Source organism: Triticum aestivum, chromosome 6B, assembly GCF_018294505.1.
Source record: "Triticum aestivum cultivar Chinese Spring chromosome 6B, IWGSC CS RefSeq v2.1, whole genome shotgun sequence".
NCBI lineage: Eukaryota > Viridiplantae > Streptophyta > Magnoliopsida > Poales > Poaceae > Triticum > Triticum aestivum.
The window spans coordinates 387,391,195-387,412,786 of NC_057810.1; positions in this window are offsets into that span (position 1 = coordinate 387,391,195).

Consider the following 21,592-nt stretch of genomic DNA (forward strand, 5'->3'; position numbering starts at 1 on the left):
CTTTCTTCATGACTTATACATGTTCCTGTAACTATGAGATTATGCAACTCCCGTTTACCGGAGGAACACTTTGGGTGCTACCAAACGTCACAACGTAACTGGGTGATTATAAAGGAGTACTACAGGTGTCTCCAAAGGTACATGTTGGGTTGGCGTATTTCGAGATTAGGTTTTGTCACTCCGATTCTCGGAGAGGTATCTCTGGGCCCTCTCGGTAATGCATATCACTATAAGCCTTGCAAGCAATGTAGCTAATGAGTTAGTTACGAAATGATGCATTACGTAACAAGTAAAGAGACTTGCCAGTAACGAGATTGAACTAGGTATTGGATACCGACGATCAAATCTCGGGCAAGTAACATACCGATGACAAAGGGAACAACGTATGTTGTTATGCGGTTTGACCGATAAAGATCTTCGTAGAATACGTGGGAGCCAATATGAGCATCCAGGTTCCGCTATTGGTTATTGACCGAGAATAGTTCTAGGTCATGTCTACATTGTTCTCGAACCCGTAGGTCCGCACGCTTAAGGTTTCGATGACAGTTATATTATGGGTTTATGAGTTTTGATGTACCGAAGGAGTTCGGAGTCCCGGATGAGATCGGGGACATGACGAGGAGTCTCGAAATGGTCGAGACATAAAGATTGATATATTGGACGACTATATTCGGACTTCGGAAAGGTTCCGAGTGATTCGGGTATTTTTCGGAGTACCGGAGAGTTACGGGAATTCGCCGGGGAGTATATGGGCCTTATTGGGCCATACGGGAATAGAGGAGAGAGGCCAAAAGGAAGGAGGCCTGCGCCCCCCCTCTGGTCCGAATTGGACAAGGGGGGCAGCCCACTTTTCCTTCTCCCTCTCCTCCTCTTTCCTTCTCCAACAAGGAAAGGAGGAGTCCTATTCCTCCTCTTTCCCTCTCCAACAAGGAAAGGAGGAGTCCTACTCCCGGTGGGAGTAGGACTTCCCCCTTGGTGCGCCTCCTCCATAGGCCGGCCACCTCCCCCCTTGCTCCTATATATATGGGGGCAGGGGGGCACCCCAAAGACACAACAACAATTGATCCTTGAGATCTATTAGCCGTGTGCGGTGCCCCCCTCCACCATAGTCCTCCTCGATAATATTGTAGCGGTGCTTAGGCGAAGCCCTGCGACGGTAGAACATCAAGATCGTCACCACGCCGTCGTGCTGACGGAACTCTCCCTCGACACTCGGCTGGATCGCAGTTCGAGGGACGTCATCGAGCTGAACGTGTGCTAGAACTCGGAGGTGCCGTAGTTTCGGTGCTTGATCGGTCGGGCCATGAAGACGTACGACTACATCAACCGCGTTGTTCTAACGCTTCCGCTTTTGGTCTACAAGGGTATGTAGATTACACTCTCCCCTCTCGTTGCTATGCATCACCATGATCTTGCGTGTGCATAGGAAATTTTTGAAATTACTACGTTCCCCAACATGGATACCGGGTCCCCTTTGGCGGAATTCATGTCTTCATTGGCTTGATTGGTGAGTCGGAAGATGAGCCGGACAGCCGCACCGACATCGTCAATATGGCTCAGCGTGCGCGACCCGCCAAGGTTCGAGCCGCCCCGAAGCATGTCTTTGTTGGCTTTGTTCAAGGAGCAGAATTAGAAGGGGGATCTGAGTCCGATGGTGAGACGGCTGCCTACTTAGGCGACGAGTCCTCAACTGGCGAGACTAATTCCATCTATCAGGTCTAGGATGGCAGGCTTGGGGCTGTTATGATGGTGATAGTATTCCGGACCCCTACGAGCCGCCAAACCGGGTTGCGATCTTCATGGCCAGCACACAGCGAGGGCAAAATTCTTCAACTACAGTAGCAATGCTCTCTGGGTCAGCAACATCAACGGCAGCTGGGGCAGATGGCCCTGTGCGCCCGCCGGCTCAAGTTTTATCTGATCTATTGGATGGCCTGGCAACCTTGTTAATAGTGGAGGTAAACTGGGTGAACCAAACTCAGCATAGCGTGGACCTTGCAAAGTTACGTGACGAGATAGCCCAAGCCAAGGAGGGTCTAAATGCGGAGAACACCCGAATGATAACGGAGCGAGCCGCCTTGTAGAGGGAGGCAGAACGACTTCAAGCAGAGAGCTTTCGCTTAAGCTTGGACCGGGATGCGTCAAACGTTGTCTTTAACAGAAGGCATTTGAGTCGGTTACCCCCGGTTTACGATGCGAGGAACCTTTTCAACATGCCTGGGGCAGGAACCAGTAACCCGCCTGGTGTGGATCAGGCTATTGAAGCGCCGGTGGCTAGAGAACCGGTTCAACCTCATGCTGCAGACCCCCCATGTTTGAACTTGACGTCTCCTCAGCATGTTCCGACGCCCCTGGGTCGTTCGTTTTTCTAATCCTTTGGATGACATGATAGTTGCGGCTACTCGACTGGCGGCTCTCCCAGTTCAGGATGAGTTGCCAGTGGCGATGGAAATATGGAGAGCCGGAGAACTTCCTCAGACGGCTGTGGCAATAGGGGGCTTATTCATACAGTCGTGATCGTATCCATTCAACACCACGTCCAAGCCAGAGTTATAGCAGGCACATTGATCAACCGGCCGTGTCAAGCAGTGAGCGGCACCGCAATCAGCCTCGTAGGCCTGACCCATCACGTGCTGGTAATGATGCTCAGGCTTTGGTGGACCAAGGCAGAGTGCGACATGAGGCGGAGCTGGTGGCTCAGTTGGGGGCTCAACAAGAATATCCGGTTTATTCGTCGGCGTCTGTGGAGGCAGGTGTGACCTCTAGAACCTTGGGCGTGCCATGTTTAGAGCCGGCTCTACGCAATGAGCTCTTGCCTAAGTATTTCAAGAGCCCTCGCAAGGTGCCTAACTATACGCGGATTAGCCCCCAAAAGGCTTGGATCGAGAGTTATGAGATGGCTATGGAGATGTTGGATGTTAGTGATGCTACATGTGCTAAGTATTTCACCATGATGTTGGATGGGCCGGCTCGTACTTGGCTGAAAGGGTTGCCTGCTAACTCCATTTGATCATGGGTAGAGTTGAAAAGGCGATTTATTCAAAAAATTAAGGACACATGGAAGCATCCTATGTCAATTCTGCATTTGTATTCTTGTGTCCAGGGTGAAGGCGAGTCAACAACCAATTGGGTGCGCCGAATCTCAGCTATTATACATTCATCTGATAGTATCAACGCCGGTTCACTAGTCCCAATGTTAGGGAAGAATTGTCGTTTCCTTCCCCTTAAGCAGAAATTGGGGCGGCTTAAGCATAATTGCAATGATATGGGGGAGCTCATGGTGGCTCTCGTCAAGTATGCCGACTCTGATAGCATTAAGGACCCTAAGTCTGATGAGGAAAAGACTGGGAAGCCGAAAAAAGTGCCAATACAGAGGGCCAACATAACATAGCGGGTCAAGGTGGTAATAGTAAGCGTAAGGCGGACGGTGGTTTATACTTTGTGGCTAACACCAACATGCAGAGTAATAACCAATGTCGCAAGGGGAAAGCACAGGCGCCCCGGTTTGGAGGGCCGAAATTCAACCTTGAGGCCATGATGGATCAGCCTTATACGAAGCACGGGACCCAGGATAAGCCGGCCAGTCATCTATGGAAGGATTGTTTCATCATGAGAGAGTATAGAATCTCTAATTTTTTCAAGAATAATTATGGCCCACACGGCGGTTCAAGTTCCAGCTCTCATGGACCTGGTTTTGGAGGTGGCGGCTCAAGCTCTAGCTTTCAAGGACAAGGTAATAAAGGTGGTTTTAATCAGCAATCTGGCCAAGGAAATCAGCAGCAGCAGTCTAGTTATCAAAGCAATCCGAAATAGCTGAATAGTGGTCAATATCATGTGTTCACCACAAGCCTGTGCAAGCGAGATCAGAAAATCCATAAGCGTGCGGTGAACTCAGTTGATCCGGCGGTGCCTCATTATTTGAGGTGGTCTGAGCAGCTTATTGTATGGAGCCGTGAGGATCACCCGCCCCGGGTTGACAATCCAGATCAGTTGGCATTGGCGGTTGCTCCACAGGTAGGAGGGTATAAGCTTTCAAAGGTGCTCATTGATGGAGGCAGTAGTATCAATATCCTTTACTATGAGACTTTTCATCGTATGAATTTAAGTGACAAAGATCTTAAGGCGTCTTCTACTGCTTCCCATGGGGTGGTGCCTGGTAAGTCAACATATCCAGTGGGTAAGATAACGCTGGAGGTAGCTTTTGGAGATGACCATGATTCCAGAGTTGAGAAATTGACCTTTGAGGTGTTTAAGATCAAAAGTCTGTACCATGCTTTGATTGGGCGGCCGACTTACGCCAAATTTATGGCACGGCCGAGGTATGTTGACTTGCAGCTTAAAATGTCGGGTCATAAGGGCACCATCATAGTGCATGGTAATAGGAAGATTGCTTTGGACTATGAAGAAGGTGATGCTGTGTATGCTGAGCTGGCCTGTGCCACTTAGGAGTTGAAGTTTTATAAAGACAATGTTGACCCGGCAGATATGATGCCTTAGAAGAAGCCAACTATAGAAAATGACCCCCTGTTGAAGTTTAAAGCGACAGATGACACTAAGATGGTTGATTTTGTTCCTGGCGACTCGTCCAAGCAGTTCAGCATTAGTGCTAATATGGATCAAAAATAGGAAAGCGCGCTCATCGAGTTCATCCGTGAGAACCGGGACATCTTTGCATGGAAGCCTTCTGACATGCCAGGTGTACCGAGGGAATTCGTTGAGCACACTCTTAATGTGGATCCCAAGTTTAAACCAGTCAAGCAGTTTCCTTGTCGTTTTAATGAAGAGAGGCGTAAGGCCGTTGGTGGAGAAGTAGCCCGGCTCTTGGCGGCAGGGTTTAGTATTGAAGTTTTTCATCCTGAGTGGTTGGCTAACCCGGTGCTGGTACTTACGAAAAATGGCACTTGGCACATGTGTGTGGATTATACAAGCATTAACAAGGCCTGTCCGGCTGATCCTTTTGCTCTTCCTTGTATTGATCACATTATCAATGCTACAGCGGGTTGTGAGCGTCTGAGCTTTTTGGATGATTATTCTGGTTATCATCAGATCAAGATGGCAGTTAAGGACCAAGAGAAGATAGCCTTCATCACTCCCTTTGGATCCTTCTGCTATGTGTCTATGCCTTTTGGCTCAAGAGCGCCCAGGCGACTTACCAATGGTGTGTTCAAAACTGCCTTCATAGCCAGATTGGATGCAATGTTCACGCTTATGTGGTTGATATTGTTGTGAAATCCAGGAAGAAGGAGACTTTCATAGATGATTTAAAAGAGACCTTTGACAATCTCCGGGTCTATAAAATGATCCTTAACCAAGCCAAGGGTGTCTTTGGTGTCCCAGCAGGCAATTATTGGGTTTCCTAGTTTCCGAGAGGGGCATTGAAGCTAACCCGGAGAAAATCAAGGCTATCACTTCTTTGGCTAAGCCGGCATGTATTAATGACGTCCGGCGTTTGGTGGGTCGTATTGCGGCCTTGAGACGGTTTATAAGCCTCCTGGGAGAGAAGGCTATCCCTTTATATCAAATGATGAAGAAGACATATGACTCTATCTGGAGTGATGCTGCTAATGAGGCGTTTGAGGCGCTTAAGAAACAACTGGCTGAGCCACCGGGTCTTGTAGCTCCTATTGAGAAGGAGCCCTTGCTTTTGTATGTGGCTGCAAACAAGAGAGCTCTTAGTGTGATAGTTGTGGTTAAAAGGAAGGAGTCAGGCAAGGAATATCTGGTTCAAAGGCCGGTTTATTATGTCAGTGAGGTGCTCATTGAATCTAAGTAGAGGTACCCACATCGGCAGAAATTGGTTTACGGCATGTTCATGGCCAGTCGCAAGTTGAAGCAATATTTCCTTGGTAATCCCGTCATTGTGGTTAGTTCTGGTCCATTGGGGGATATTATTCAAAACAGAGAAGCCACAGGTTGGGTAGCTAAGTGGGCCATTGAGCTTGGGCCCCATGGCTTGAAGTATGCACCTCGGACGGCTATGAAATCTCAGGCACTTGTGGATTTTATCAATGATTGGACAGAGCTACATATGCCTGAGGATAAGCCGGATAACGCATATTGGACTATTCATTTTGATGGATCCAGGCAATTGAAATGCTCGGGGGCCGGAGTTATATTGACTTCCCCATGAGTTAAGTTGCCTACGGAGGAGGACTTGGAAGTTCCTGAACCGAAGGCACAGTTGGTGGCGGCTCTCCATGTTATTCCTGATTGGACTATTCCATATTTGGCTTATATGACCGGGGGCGAGTTACCTGAGGATGAAACCTTGGCCAGGCAAATAACCCGGAGGTCTAAATCAATGACTATTGTCAATGGTGAGCTTCATAGATACAGTGTTACATGAGTGTTTCAACGATGCGTTTCTCCTGAGGAGGGACGTGAAATTCTAAGGGGGATTCATGAAGGAGATTGCGGTCATCACGCCGGCTCTAAATCTCTCGTTACTAAAGCTTTTTGTCATGTGTTTTATTGGCTGGTGGCTCATGCTGATGCAGAAGATCTGGTCAGTAAGTGATGGTTGTCAGAAATTATCAAGATGAGCTCATGTGCCGACTCAAGAATTGAGGATGATTCCAATTGCTTGGCCGTTTGCAGTCTGGGGGCTGGATATGGTTGGACCTTTTAAAAGGTCTAAGGATAAAAAGACTCATCTCCTAGTAGTTGTTGACAAGTTTACCAAGTGGATTGAAGCTGGGCCGATCAGCAAATGTGATGCAGCCACGGCGGTTCAATTCATCAAAAAGGTGATCTTTCATTTTGGATATCCTCATAGCATCATTACTGATAAGGGTACTAATCTGTCTAAGGGGGCAATGAAAGAGTTCTGTCAACAAGAGCATATCCGGCTTGATGTATCATCAGTGGCTCACCCCCATTCTAATGGTCATGTTGATAGAGCTAATCAAGAAATCTTGAGAGGAATCAAACCCCGACTTATGGTCCCTTTGCAGAGGACACTGGGTTGTTGGGTGGAAGAGTTGCCCTCAGTGTTTTAGAGTATCAATACCACCCCTAATAGATCTATGGGTTACACACCTTTCTTCATGGTTTACGGAGTAGAGGCAGTTCTCCCTAGTGACATACGTCACGACTCGCCTCGTGTGGCGACTTATGTTGAAGCTGATAATGAGAAAGCACGTCAAGATGCTATTGACCTGTTGGATGAAGAGCGTGACCTTGAGGCGGCTCTTTCGGTGATTTACCAGCAAGATTTGCATCGTTATCACAGTCGCCGAGTTAAAACCAGAACCTTTAAAGAAGGATATTTGGTGCTCCGGCTCATTCAGGATCAAACTGACATGCACAAGCTATCCCCACCTTGGGAAGGACCCTTTGTGGTCAGCAAAAATCTGAACAATGGGTCATATTACCACTCCGACCAGGTAATCCTGGAATGACTCGTCGTACGCTTGACAGTTAATCTTTTAAAGACCATGAACTTGTCAAATTTAAAACGACAATTGGTCATGTGATGCGTGGCTTACAGGTTTGAATTAAGGAGTAACTCAGTGGCTGTGCAACCCTTGAATAGCACTTGACGTTGAGGCTTGGCAGCCTTTGAATGCCTTGATTTTTTGTTTTCTTTTGCTTTTGAATATTTTTGATGATTTATGTTTGTGCCATATTGATATACGTTGAAATTTGATTCAGGCCATGATGCCTTGATCTTTATTTGATAAATATATGTTGTTTTGTTAAGCCGACCTGGCTTTGGACATTAAGTCGCCAGTATATGATGATCATATGTGTTTGGAGTCCTGTACTCTCAAATTTTGGGGGATGTTACCCTTTGCTGTCTAAGGCGTTGTAAGACGGCGGCGTGAATAAATTACACAGAGTGATGAGCTCTGTATTGGGATTGTGGCCCTTATTGCATATGGCATGGCAAGCCGGCAATATACATAAGTATCACATGTATGATATTTATTTTGTTATAATTATATGAGGTTTTGATAAACCGGCCCTGGTTATGTGGATGTTATAGTCACCAGTGGTTTATTATATGGGGATTTTTTGACCTGCCTTGGGGTAAACTGCCAAGGCACTTGTGCTCTATTTGTATGCAAGTTTTAAGACAATGTGCTTAGACAAAATTGATAATGATTATGAGCATAAACATTGGATCGTCAAAGAAGATCAAAACAACTCAATAGTATTATGCAGATCAACATGCGCGATGGCATGACATATAATTATTTAAAGCTAGCCTATTACAAGGCAGTGGACGACCCAAAAGAATTAAGTGTTTTCTGCAAGGTATCTCAGTTGGAAGATGCTAAGCCGACCTGTGGCTTACTGGTCTTGGCCTTGGCGAGTTGAGGGTTGTGGATCATCCAGCACCGGCTCATTGTCCTCCTCTTTACTCATTGGCTGGAAGTCAGATGTTGCACAGTTGATCCCAATCAAAGCTCTGAATACAGCTTCATCACTAATAAGTGTTGACGGGTCAATATCTGGAGCAAAAGTATGCTTATGGATTGGAGGAGTAAGGTCCTGTGCATCATGGATTGGCGCCTTGATTTTCTTGTTATCAGCATCGTAAACCGCCTGATAATGTGACAGGTTGGTATCTTTCACTAGCTTGCTTGCTAGAGGACGCATTTCCCTTGCTATGGAAGCAAAGTCCTCTGCGCTCAAGGGAGACCCGTCCTCTTTCACGCTGGGGCAGCCGTTAGCCAAATCTGCCGGGTCAAGATGTGCTTGCAACGACTTACCCCGGGTTAGCGTGGTGAGTGCGCTGGCTCTTGCAGCTGATTTCTTAAATTCCTCGATTTGCAGGGGCAGCACAGATAGCTTCTCCAGTGTATCCTTGATGATGTTTGGTAGTTGTTTATTATGCGCAGTGCTACATCTTGAGCACTGCGTTGGTTTTCCCTTGAAGAGGAAAGGGTGATGCAGCAAAGTAGCGTAAGTATTTCCCTCTGTTTTTGAGAACCAAGGTATCAATCCAGTAGGAGGCTCCATTCAAGTACCTCGTACCTACACAAACAAACAAGAATCTCGCAACCAACACGATAAAGGGGTTGTCAATCCCTTCACGGCCACTTGCAAAAGTGAGATCTGATAGAGATAATAGATAAGATAAATATTTTTGGTATTTTTATGATATAGATTGGAAAGTAAAGATTGCAAAATAAAGATAGATTGGAAACTTATATGATAGGAAATAGACCCGGGGGCCATAGGTTTCACTAGTGGCTTCTATTAAGATAGCATAAGTATTACGGTGGGTGAACAAATTACTATCGAGCAATTGATAGAAAAGTGCATAGTTATGAGAATATCTAGGCATGATCATGTATATAGGCATCACGTCCGCGACAAGTAGACCGAAATGATTCTACATCTACTACTATTACTCCACACATCGACCGCTATCCAGCATGCATCTTGAGTATTAAGTTCATAAGAGCAGAGTAACGCATTAGGAAAGATGACATGATGTAGAGGGATAAACTCAAGCACTATGATATAAACCCCATCTTTTTATCCTCGATGGCAACAATACAATACGTGCCTTGCTGCCCCTGCTGTCACTGGGAAAGGACATCGCAAGATTGAACCCAAAGCTAAGCACTTCTCCCATTGCAAGAAAGATCAATCTAGTAGGCCAAACCAAACTGATGATTCGAAGAGACTTGCAAAGATAACCAATCATACATAATAGAATTCAAAGGAGATTCAAATATTTCTCATAGATAAACTTGATCATAAACCCACCATTCATCAGATCTCGACAAACACACCGCAAAAAGAGTTACATTGAATAGATCTCCAAGAAGATCAAGGAGAACTTTGTATTAAGATTCAAAGAGAGAGAAGAAGCCATCTAGCTAATAACTATGGACCCGTAGGTCTGTGGTAAACTACTCACAACTCATCGGAGGGGCAAGGATGTTGATGTAGAGGCCCTCCATGGTTGATTCCCCCTCTGGCAGAGTGCCGGCGAAGGCTCCAAGATGGGATCTCGAGGATACAGCAGGTTATGGCGGTGGAAATTGTGTTTCGTGGTGCCCCTGGATGTTTTCGGGGTATGTAGATATATATAGGAGCAAAAAGTACGTCGGTTACTCATTGAATAGGCTATGGTGTTGATGTAGAAGCCCTCCATGAACGATTCCCCCTCCGGCGGAGTGCCGGAAAAGGCCCCAAGATGGGATCTTGTGGATACAGAAGGTTGAGGTGGTGGAAATAGGGTTTCGTGGTGCTCCTGGATGTTTTCAGGGTATGAAAGTAAATATAGGCGAAGGAGGTCGATCAGGAGATCCACGAGGGGCCCACGAGGGTGGGGGCACGCCCACCCCCCTAGGGCGCGCCATGCACCCTTGTGGACGCCTTGGCTGCTTCTTGACGTCCACTCCAAGTCTCCTGGATTGTGTTTGTTCCAAAAAGATCGCTCCCGATGGTTTCATTTCGTTTGGACTCTGTTTGATATTCCTTTTCTTCAAAACACTGAAATAGGCAAAAAACAGCAAGTTGGGTTGGGCCTCCGGTTAGTAGGTTAGTCCCAAAAATGATATAAAATTGTAAAGTAAATCCCATAAACATCCAAAATGGGTAATATAATAGCATGGAACAATAAAAAACTATAGATACATTGGAGACGTATCAAGCATCCCCAAGCTTAATTCCAGGTCGTCCTCGAGTAGGTAAATGATAAAAACAGAATTTTTGATGTGGAATGCTACCTAGCATATTTCTCAATGTAATTTTCTTTATTGTGGCATGAATGTTCAGATACAAATGATTCAAGACAAAAGTTCAATATTGACATAAGAATAGTAATACTTCATGCATACTGACAAGGCAATCATGTTTTCTCAAAATAACATGGCTAAAGAATGTTTATCCCTACAAAATTATATAGTTAGGCTATGTTTCATTTTCGTCACACAAAATACTACCATCATGCACAACCCCGGTTTCAGCCAAGCAATTGGTTCATACTTTTTAACGTGCTTCAACTTTTTTCAACTCTCACGCAATACATGAGCATAAGCCATGGATATAGCACTGTGGGTGGAATAGAATATGATGATGGAGGTTGTGTGGAGAAGACAAAAAAGGAGAAAGTCTCACATTGACAAGGCTAATCAATGGGCTATGGAGATGCCCATCAATTGATGTCAACATGAGGAGTAGGGATTGCCATGCAACAAATGCACTAGAGCTATAAATGTATGAGAGCTCAACAAAAGAAACTAAGTCGGTGTGCATCCAAGTAGCTTGCTCACGAAGACCTTGGGCATTTTGAGGAAGCCCATCATTGGAATATACAAGCCAAGTTCTATAATGAAAAATTCCCACTAGTATATGAAAGTGACAACATAAGAGACTCTCTATCATAAAGATCATGGTGCTACTTTGAAGCACAAGTGTGGAGAAGGATAGTAACATTGTCCCCATTTTTTGGGGCCTTTTTTGGACTTTTTTATTTGGCCTTTCCTGTTTGGCCTTTTTTAAGGGATAATGCTCTAATAATGATGACCATCACACTTTTATTTATTTACAACTCAAGAATTACAACTCGACACTAGAACAAGATATGACTCTATATGAATGTCTCCAGTAGTGTATCGGGATGGGCAATGAATCAAGAGTGACATGTATGAAAAATTATGGATGGTGGCTTTGCCACAAATACGATGTCAACTACATGATCATGCAAAAGAAATATGACAATGATGAAATGTGTCATAATAAACGGAACGGTGGAAGTTGCATGGCAATATATCTCGGAATGGCTATGGAAATGCCATAATAGGTAGGTATGGTGGCTGTTTTGAGGAAGATATAAGGAGGTTTATGTGTGATAGAGTGTATCGTATCAGGGGGTTTGGATGCACCGGTGAAGTTTGCTCCAACTCTCAAGCGAGAAAGGGCAATGCGCGGTACCGTAGAGGCTAGCAATGATGGAAGGGTTTGAGTGCGTATAATCCATGGACTCACATTAGCCATAAAGAACTCATATACTTATTGCAAAAGTTTTATTAGTCCTTGAAGCAAAGTACTACTACACATGCTCCTAGGGGGGAGGTTGGTAGGAGCTAACCATCGTGCGCCCCCGACCTCCACTCATAAGGAAGGCAATCAAAAGAGCACCCAATGCAACAAATTTGCTACACAACTTTTACCATACATGCATGCTACGGGACTTGCCAACTTCAACATAGGTATTTTTCAATTTCATAATTACCCAACTATCATGACTCTAATATTACCACCTTTATATCTCAAACCAATTCTCAAGCATCAAATTTATCATAGTATTCAATGCACTTTCTATGATAGTTTTTATTATACCCAACTTGGATGCCCATCATTCTAGGACCAATTTTATAACCATAGAAAATACCATGTTGTTCAAAAAGACTCTCAAAATAATATAAGTGAAGCATGAGATACCAATAATTTCTACAAAATAAAACCACCGCCGTGCTCAAAAAAGATATAAGTGAAGCACTAGAGCAAAATTGGCTAGCTCAAGAGATATAAGTGAAGCACATAGAGTATTCTAACAAATTCGAATCATGTGTGTGTCTCCAAAAAGGTGTGTACAGCAAGGATTATTGTGGTAAACTAAAAAGCAAAGACTCATATCGTATAATACACTCCAAGCAAAACACATATCATGTGGTGAATAAAAATATAGCTCCAAGTAAAGTTACCGACAGACGAAGATGAAAGAGGGGATGCCTTCCGGGGCATCCCCAAGCTTAGGTTTTTGGTTGTCCTTGAATTATCTTGGGGTTCCTTGGGCATCCCCAAGCTTAGGCTCTTGCCACTCCTTATTCCATAGTCCATCAAATCTTTACCCAAAACTTGAAAACATCACAGCACAAAACTCAACAGGAAATCTCATGAGCTCCGTTAGTGCAAGAAAGAAAAACCACCACTTACGGTACTGTAATGAACTCATTGTTTAGTTATATTGGTGTTAAACCTACTGTATTACAACTTCTCTATGGTTCATACCCCCCGATACTAGCCATAGATTCATCAAAATAAGTAAACAACACACAAAAAACAGAATCTGTCAAAAACAGAACAGTCTGTAGCAATCTGTAACTTTTGAATACTTATGGAACTATAAAAATCATACCAAAATAGTAAGTACTATGAAATTTGTCTATTGATCTACTGCAAAAAGAATCAACTCAAAATTACATTTGCGTGATTTATTAAAATTATTCTCGTGCGTGCAAAAGTTTCTGTTTTTCAGCAAGATCAAATTAACTATCACCCAAGATGATCCTATAGGTTCTACTTGTCACAAACACTAATTAAAACATAAAACCACATATAAACAGGAGCTAGATGAATTATTTATTACTAAACAGGAACAACAATCAAGGAACAAAAATAAAATTGGGTTGCCTCCCAACAAGCACTATTGTTTAATGCCCCTAGCTAGGGATACAAGCGAGAATAGATCTAGGTATTGCCATCTTTGGTATTCAATTAATAAGTGGCTCTCATAATAGATTCATAAGGTAATTTGATTTTCTTTCTAGGAAAGTGTTCCATGCCTTTCCTTAATGGAAATTGGACTAATATTTCCTTCCTTCATATCAATAGTTGCACCAATCGTTCTAAGGAAAGGTCTACCAAGAAAAATAGGACAGAAAAATTGCAATCTATATCAAGAACAATAAAATCTACGGGCACATAATTCCTATTTGCAACAATAAGAACGTCATTAATCCTTCCCATAGGTTTCTTAATGGTAGAATCTGCAAGGTGCAAGTTTAAAGACCAATCATCAAAATCACGGAAATCTAGCACATCACATAAAGTTTTTGGAATCATGGAAACACTAGCACCCAAATCACACAAAGCATAGCATTCATGATATTTAATTTTAATTTTTATAGTAGGTTCCCACTCATCATAAAGTTTTCTAGGGATAGAAATGTCCAATTCAAGTTTTTCCTCATAAGATTGCATCAAAGCATCAACGATATGTTTGGTAAAAGCTTTATTTTGTCTATTAGCATGAGGAGAATTTAGCACGGATTGTAACAAGGAAATACAATCTATTAAAGAACAATTATCATAATTAAATTCCTTGAAATCCAAAATAGTGGGTTCATTGCTATGTAAAGTTTTGACCTCGCCAATCCCACTTTTACCAATTTTAGCATCAAGATCTAAAAACTCTGAATCATTGGGACGCCTTTTAACTAAAGTTGACTCATCTCCAGTCCCATCATTATCAAGATTCGTATTGCAAAACAAAGATTTAATAGGATACACATCAATCACTTTTAGATCTTCATCATTGTTTCCATGAAAACTATAAGAACAGGCTCTTACAAAGCAATCTTTCTTAGCACGCATCCCGGTGGTTCTTTCTTTGCACTCATCAATGGAAATTCTCATGGCTTTGAGAGACTCATGATATCATGCTTAGGTGGAATAGATCTAAGTTTCAAAGAATCAACATCAAGAGAAATTCTATCCACGTTCCTAGCCAATTCATCAACTTTAAGCAATTTTTCTTCAAGCAAGGCATTGAAATTCTTTTCAGAGATCATAAATTCTTTAACACTAATCTCAAAATCAGAGGGTGTCTTATTAAAATTTCCATAAGAGTTGTTGTAGGATTTACCATAATTATTAGAGGAATTACTAGGAAACGGCCTAGGATTAAAGTTTCCTCTATATGCGTTGTTACCTTTTTACTAGTAGATCTTTCGGTGTGCCATTGAGAATAATTAACCATAATATTATCTAGGAGTTTAGTAGCTTCTCCTAAAGTGATTTCCATAAAAGTGCCTCCCGCTGCCGAATCTAAAAGACTTCTAGAAGCAAAATTCAATCCGGCATAAAATTTTTGTATCATCATCCATAAATTGAAACCATGTGTAGGACAATTGCGAATCATTAATTTCATCCTCTCCCAAGATTGGGCAACATGCTCATGATCTAGTTGCTTAAAGTTCATAATATAACTTCTAAGAGAGATGATCTTAGCAGGAGGAAAATACTTAGAGATAAAAGCAGCTTTGCACTTATTCCATGAATCAATACTATTTTTAGGCAAATATGAAAACCAAGTTTTAGCACGATCTCTAAGCGAAAACGAAAATAGCTTCAATTTAACAATATCATTATCCATGTCTTTCTTATTTTGCATATCACACAAATCAACAAAGTTCTTTAGATGAGTAGCGGCATCTTCACTAAGAAGGCTGGAGAATTGATCTTTCATGACAAGATTCAACAAACCAGCATTGATTTCACAAGATTCAGCATCATTAAGAGGAGCAATCGGAGTGCTAAGGAAATCATTATTATTGGTATTGGAAAAATCACACAATTTAGTATTATCTTGAGCCATTGTGACAAGCAATCCAACACACAAGCACACAAGAGGCAATCGAAAAAGAGGTGAACAGAAAAGAGAGGGCGAATAAAACGGCAAGGGTGAAGTGGGAGAGAGGAAAACGAGAGGCAAATGGCAAATAATGTAATGCGAGGGAGATGAGTTTGTTATGGGTACTTGGTATGTCTTGACTTGAGCGAAGACCTCCCCGGCAATGGCGCCAGAAATCCTTCTTGCTACCTCTTGAGCACTGCATTGATTTTCCCTTGAAGAGGAAAGGGTGATGTAGCAAAGTAGCGTAAGTATTTCCCTTAGTTTTTGAGAACCAAGGTATCAATCCAGTAGGAGGATCCACGCAAGTCCCTTGTACCTACACAAACAAACAAGAACCTCGCAACCAACGCGGTAAAGGGGTTGTCAATCCCTTCACGGCCACTTGCGAAAGTGAGATCTGATAGAGATAATAAGTTAAGATAAATATGTTTGGTATTTTTATGAAACAGATTGGAAAGTAAAGATTGCAAAATAAAGATAGATTGGAAACTTATATGATAGGAAATAGACCCTGGGGCCATAGGTTTCACTAGTGGCTTCTCTCAAGATAGCATAAGTATTACGGTGGGTGAACAAATTACTGTCGAGCAATTGATAGAAAAGTGCATAGTTATGAGAATATCTAGGCATGATCATGTATATAGGCATCACGTTCGCGACAAGTAGACCGAAAAAACTTAGCATCTACTACTATTACTCCACACATCGACCGCTATCCAGCATGCATCTAGAGTATGAAGTTCATAAGAACAGAGTGACACATTAGGCAAGATGACATGATGTAGAGGGATAAACTCAAGAAATATGATATAAAACCCATCTTTTTATCCTCGATGGAAACAATACAATACTTGCCTTGTTGCCCCTGCTGTCAGTGGGAAAGGACACCATTGCAAGAAAGATCAATCTAGTAGACCAAACCAAACTGATAATTCAAATAGGCTTGTAAAGATAACCAACCATACATAAAAGAATTCAGAGGAGATTCAAATATTTCTCATAGATAAACTTGATCATACACCCACAATTCATCGGATCTCGACACACACACCGCAAAATGAGTTACATCGAATAGATCTCCAAGAAGATCAAGGAGAACTTTGTATTGAGATTCAAAGAGAGAGAAGAAGCCATCTAGCTAATAACCATGGAGCCGAAGGTCTGTGGTAAACTACTCATAACTCATCGGAGAGGCTATGGTGTTGATGTAGAAGCCCTCCATGATCGACTCCCCCTCCGGCAGAGCGCAGGAAAAGGCCCCAAGATGGGATCTTGCAGATATAGAAGGTTGTGGCGGTGGAAATAGGGTTTCGTGGTGCTCCTGGATGTTTTCAGGGTATGCAAGTATATATAGGCGAAGGAGGTCGGTCAGGGGAGCCATGAGGGGCCCACGAGGGAGGGGGGCGCGCCCACCCCCATAGGGCGTGCCCTGCACCCTCGTGGCCGCCTCGGCTGCTTCTTGACATCCACTCCAAGTCTCTTGGATTGCATTTGTTCTAAAAAGATCGCTCCCGACGGTTTCATTCCGTTTGGACTCCGTTTGATATTCCTTTTCTTCGAAACACTGAAATAGGCAAAAAAACAGCAATTTGGGCTGGGCCTCCGGTTAGTAGGTTAGTCCCAAAAATGATACAGAATTGTAAAGTAAAGCCCATAAACATCCAAAACGGGTAATATAATAGCATGGAACAATCAAAATTATAGATACGTTGGAGATGTATCACGCAGCTGTGCAAATGGCTCGTTTTGCGCCAGTATATATTTGCTCTACAATTGTGTAGGCGGCTTTCAGCTTCTTGCGCATATTTGAGCCGAGGTGGCCGATCCTGGAGCTGTATCGGTAAATAAATTTATAAGCCGGATGAAAGATTCTTGCAATGCTTTGGTAGTATCAAGTTAAGATGAAGTTACTTACCGAAGATGGCAGTAGTCATGGCATTTACTTAATGTCTTAAACTGGCGAGCTCTTCAACCACTGGCTTAAGAGCTGCTTCGACATCTTCCACCCTTTTCAACAGAGCGGATTTATCTGTCTCCCAGCTTGCTTAGTCAGCTTTGAAGTCTTTCTTCAACTTTTCCATCTCTGCCAAGGCGGTGGTCAATTTTGTTTTAGCCTTGGAGGTTTCAGATTGCTGAGATTTGATGTTTTCTTGAAGATCAGCAACTCGGGAGTCTTTGACAGTGAGTTCAGCCTACAGGATATAAACAATAGCCGGGTTAAAGTTATTTTATTTAAAATTCCCAAGCACAATACAAGTATTTTACTTGGCACTTGGGGGCTAATGCATATTGCTCTTCTCTAAAGACAGTTTTATGATGACCCGGTTAAGGTATTGTGGCTATAGCCTATTCATGGGGGCTATATGCTTGAATTTTATGGACACATATGATAATGAGACCTGGCTTATCTCGACAGATTAAGCCGGCCCTTGGGGGCTACATGTGCAAAGTTGAAATATTATTATTGGAAGTCCCTGTTTATCTTGAAAGTATAAGCCGACCCTCGGGGGCTACTGGATTTGATCTACAAAAGCTATTTAAAGTCTACAACACATTCTATTCTATCATGTCCAGTAAACTTGGCGGCTAATGGAAGTGTATTCATATGAAGAGAGCTGTAGTGCTTTCCTCAAAGCGCTCCTTCAACAAGTTTACTAAGCCGGCTTCAAAGTCGTGGCTTGTGTACAGGCGGTTCAAGTACCCACAGTGGATCTCTTGAGCACTGAAGTGGGCATAGCTCTCCAGGTTGGCTCACCATTTGCCTTTATCAACAACAGAAATTTCTTCCTTAGCGATGTGCTTTGATAAGACAGTGGGGTTGCCTGGCTCTATATAACCATGCCAAGTAATGACAACGTCACCAGCCTTTTCTTCAGCCGGCTTGATAGGGCTTGGCGGATTAATGGGGCTTGGTGGATTGGTGGTGGCTGATCAACATCCATCTGGTCCATGTTAATATTATGATCGACCAGTGGCGGTTCATTGACTGTGGCTTCAGGGCCTTGGTTTGAGGTCTCTACTAACTGCTGCTCCGGCTTAGAGGGGTTCCCAGTGGTTTTTGTCACCTTCATTTTCTTGCTGGGCTTTGCCATAGCCCTGTGAATGAAACACAAGATGAGGTTGGTACAACAATTGAGTATATAATTGAAAGCAAATATTTGACAGTCTTACCTAGGCACCGGTTTGAAGGTCGGGACATGAGTCCCCCTTGAGTCGCCAAAGGAAATATGAGACATTCCCTGATAAGTTGAATCAGAAGGATTAAGAGGTTGTCAAAAACGACCGGCCGTGGGATAATTTTAGTGGGATTTTGTTGAGACCTCTAGACGACGCTTGCGAGGAACTGGAGTGTTCGGTAAGCCGGAGGAAAGTATCCCCCTTCCGCTGTTCCTGGTTGTGCGGCGAGCTTCATGTTCTGCTTCTTCCAAATAAAGTTGGGATCCAAATAAGCCAAAGGATGAGAAAAACTTACTTTCCGTCTTGCTTGGTGAGTTTTCTGTTTTGGCACAGATTCCGAGCCGGAGGAAAGAACAATTACCTCTTCGTCACCCGCACTACTGGCTTTTGCTTCCTCCTGAGAATAGTCATTGTCAATGAGATGTACAAAAAATGAGCCAAGAGAGTCAAGTTCTACCTCCGACTCATCATCCTCACCATCGTCATCCAAGTTTAACTCGGTGGGATTGGTCTTCTTCTTGGCAGGCATTTTGGTGGCCTTGGTCTTGGTTCGGGACGACTTTGTCGGCTTATCTTGCGGCTTCTTTTTCCAAAATGGAGAATCGGCCTGTGTACGTCAGATGATCATAAGTGGATAAGTATTAATGAAAACATGATCTAAACTAGAAGAATGATGTGCAACACTTACAGCAGGCGGCCTGTTGAAGGTGCAGTAAGGATTAAGTCCGGTTTTACTGCATTCTGCCCAGGTTTCATTGAACAAAGCCTTGGTCCCTTCAGTGACTTCTGCATTAGATAGTTGAATTTCACAGTGGCGTTGGGGATCTTTCAAGTCACTGTTATACTCGCACATTAAGCCAAGGCAACGGCTTAATGGCAAGATCCTCCAGGAGACCCAGCACCGAACAAGGTCGATGTCGGTTAAGCCGTTAGCCACGAAGGCTCTGAGCTTTGAAAAGGTGGGCGCATACTTGGCTCGTTCCTTCGTGCTGATCCGTGGTGGGAGTGGATGTGTGTTGCTAAGACGATGGTCACGATAACTCGGCAGAGGATTCTCGCCTGCTGGAGAGGTGTCTTAGCAATAGAACCAAGTCTGGTTCCAGTCCTTGGGATGACTGGGCAGCTTGGCATAGGGGAACCTGGCTTCTTTCCTCTTCTGAATTGAAACTCCACCGATCTCTGAATTGGGCCCGTCAGTAAACACTGTTTGACAGTTTAAGTAATAAAACTCTCTAAACAATTCAACAATGGGTTCTTCTTGAAGATAAGCTTCACAAAATACTTGGAAGTTGCAAATTTTGGACACGAAATTGGGCCCATTGTCTTGAGGGTGAAGTTGGAAAAATTATAGCACATCTTGGAAGAGCTTTGAGCCGGGCGGGGTAAACCCCCGGATCGTGTGATCAGTGAAAACAAGTACTTCTCCTTCCTTGGGCTCAGGAGGATTTTCAAGGCCTGGGACCCTCCAGTGGATGTCCTCTTTCTTGGCTAAGGCGCCAGCCGCAACAATGTTGTTCAAATCTTCGTCGGTGACCCGGGATGACACCCGGTTGCATGCAGTGAAGGTCTTAGTGATTGTTGATGATCTGAAATGAAAATTTTGCCAGTTTAAGATTATGTTGCTAAGACGGCCATTGTTTCAAAGGTAAGAATGATAGGCTTGCAGTGTGTTAAGCCGGAGGATCGCATTGGAATTATGAAAGACAAACTATTGGCGGCTTAAGAGGGGACTAATGGTACCTCGTGGGTTATGGTTTATAAGTTAAGCCACCCACACAGCTGTCGATTTTTAGATCTGTGAGTGGAATTACTAAGTGTTAGACAAACAACTTTCACAGATCGATGCTATGATTTTGGATCTATGGCAGTTCGAATAATGAAGAAAATTCTAAACCTAAGTTGCGGCAGCAGAGCAGTTCATGTGCTCAGATGGGATCTCTTGCGGAGAGGGGGCGTTTAAATATCAAAAATGAGTTCTCAGGCTAACGTCGTGCGAGATGTGCATTAAACATACAGGAAACAGGGAAGAACAAAGAAAAGCGGAGATGAACTCCGACGAACTCGCACAAACCCTAATGGGATCTGCGTTGAGGGATGAAGAAAAGCATACCGGGGCTGTTGAAACAGCGGAGGCGCGCAGATGAGCTCTGGTCAGTTCAGGTTGATGCAACGGCCGCGGTTGAGGCAGTGGCGAAGGTCGACAACGGTGGCGGAGTTCGGGCGCTAGAGGTGTTATGAGGAAGAAGACGAAGACGAGGAGGCAAGGAGGAAAGTGAAAGGGACCCCTGACCCTATTTATAAGGCAAAAGGATAAGTGGCATGCACGGGAATCGAGGAGGCTGAAAAACGGATATGTGACAGCACAGACGCCTCGATTTTCGGAGACTCATTAACACTACTAGGGAAAAGCCTAGCAGTAGCATGCGTATTAGGTGTATCAATAGCGAGGGGAGTCGCGCTACTGATACGTCACTACAACTAACATGTATCAGTAGCGGGTGATGGCCCACGCTACTACTATACATGGCTAGCAGCAGCATACTTTTGGGCTACTCACTACTGCTAATATTTGCAGTGCTTTGTTTCAGGGCGCGCTACTGGTAAGGGCGCACTGCTGCTAACACTACTCCCCTCGCTACTGTTAGTTTTTGTATTTTTTCTGCATATTTGTTTTGTATTTGAACAGGCTTTATAAAATAATCTTTAGCATCATACACATACAAATGTAACCATAGCATCAAATCATGTCATCATCATAATCATCATCCAACACAAAGTGGTCTCTCATCATCATCTCGAAAATAGCGATACAAGTTCTTGCAACTACATCGTTATCCATCTAAACAATGATATACACGAGAAGAGATATCACTATGTGTGAGAGCAGAACTATGCAGTACATGAGTTCGTATCCCTCTCTCGCACTAGCGTGAACCTAAACTAACTACTGGCTGTCGCTTGGAAACCGGAAAATGGTACACCTGGGTCTGACACTCTGGCCACTCATCGTATACTCCTGGCATAGCACTT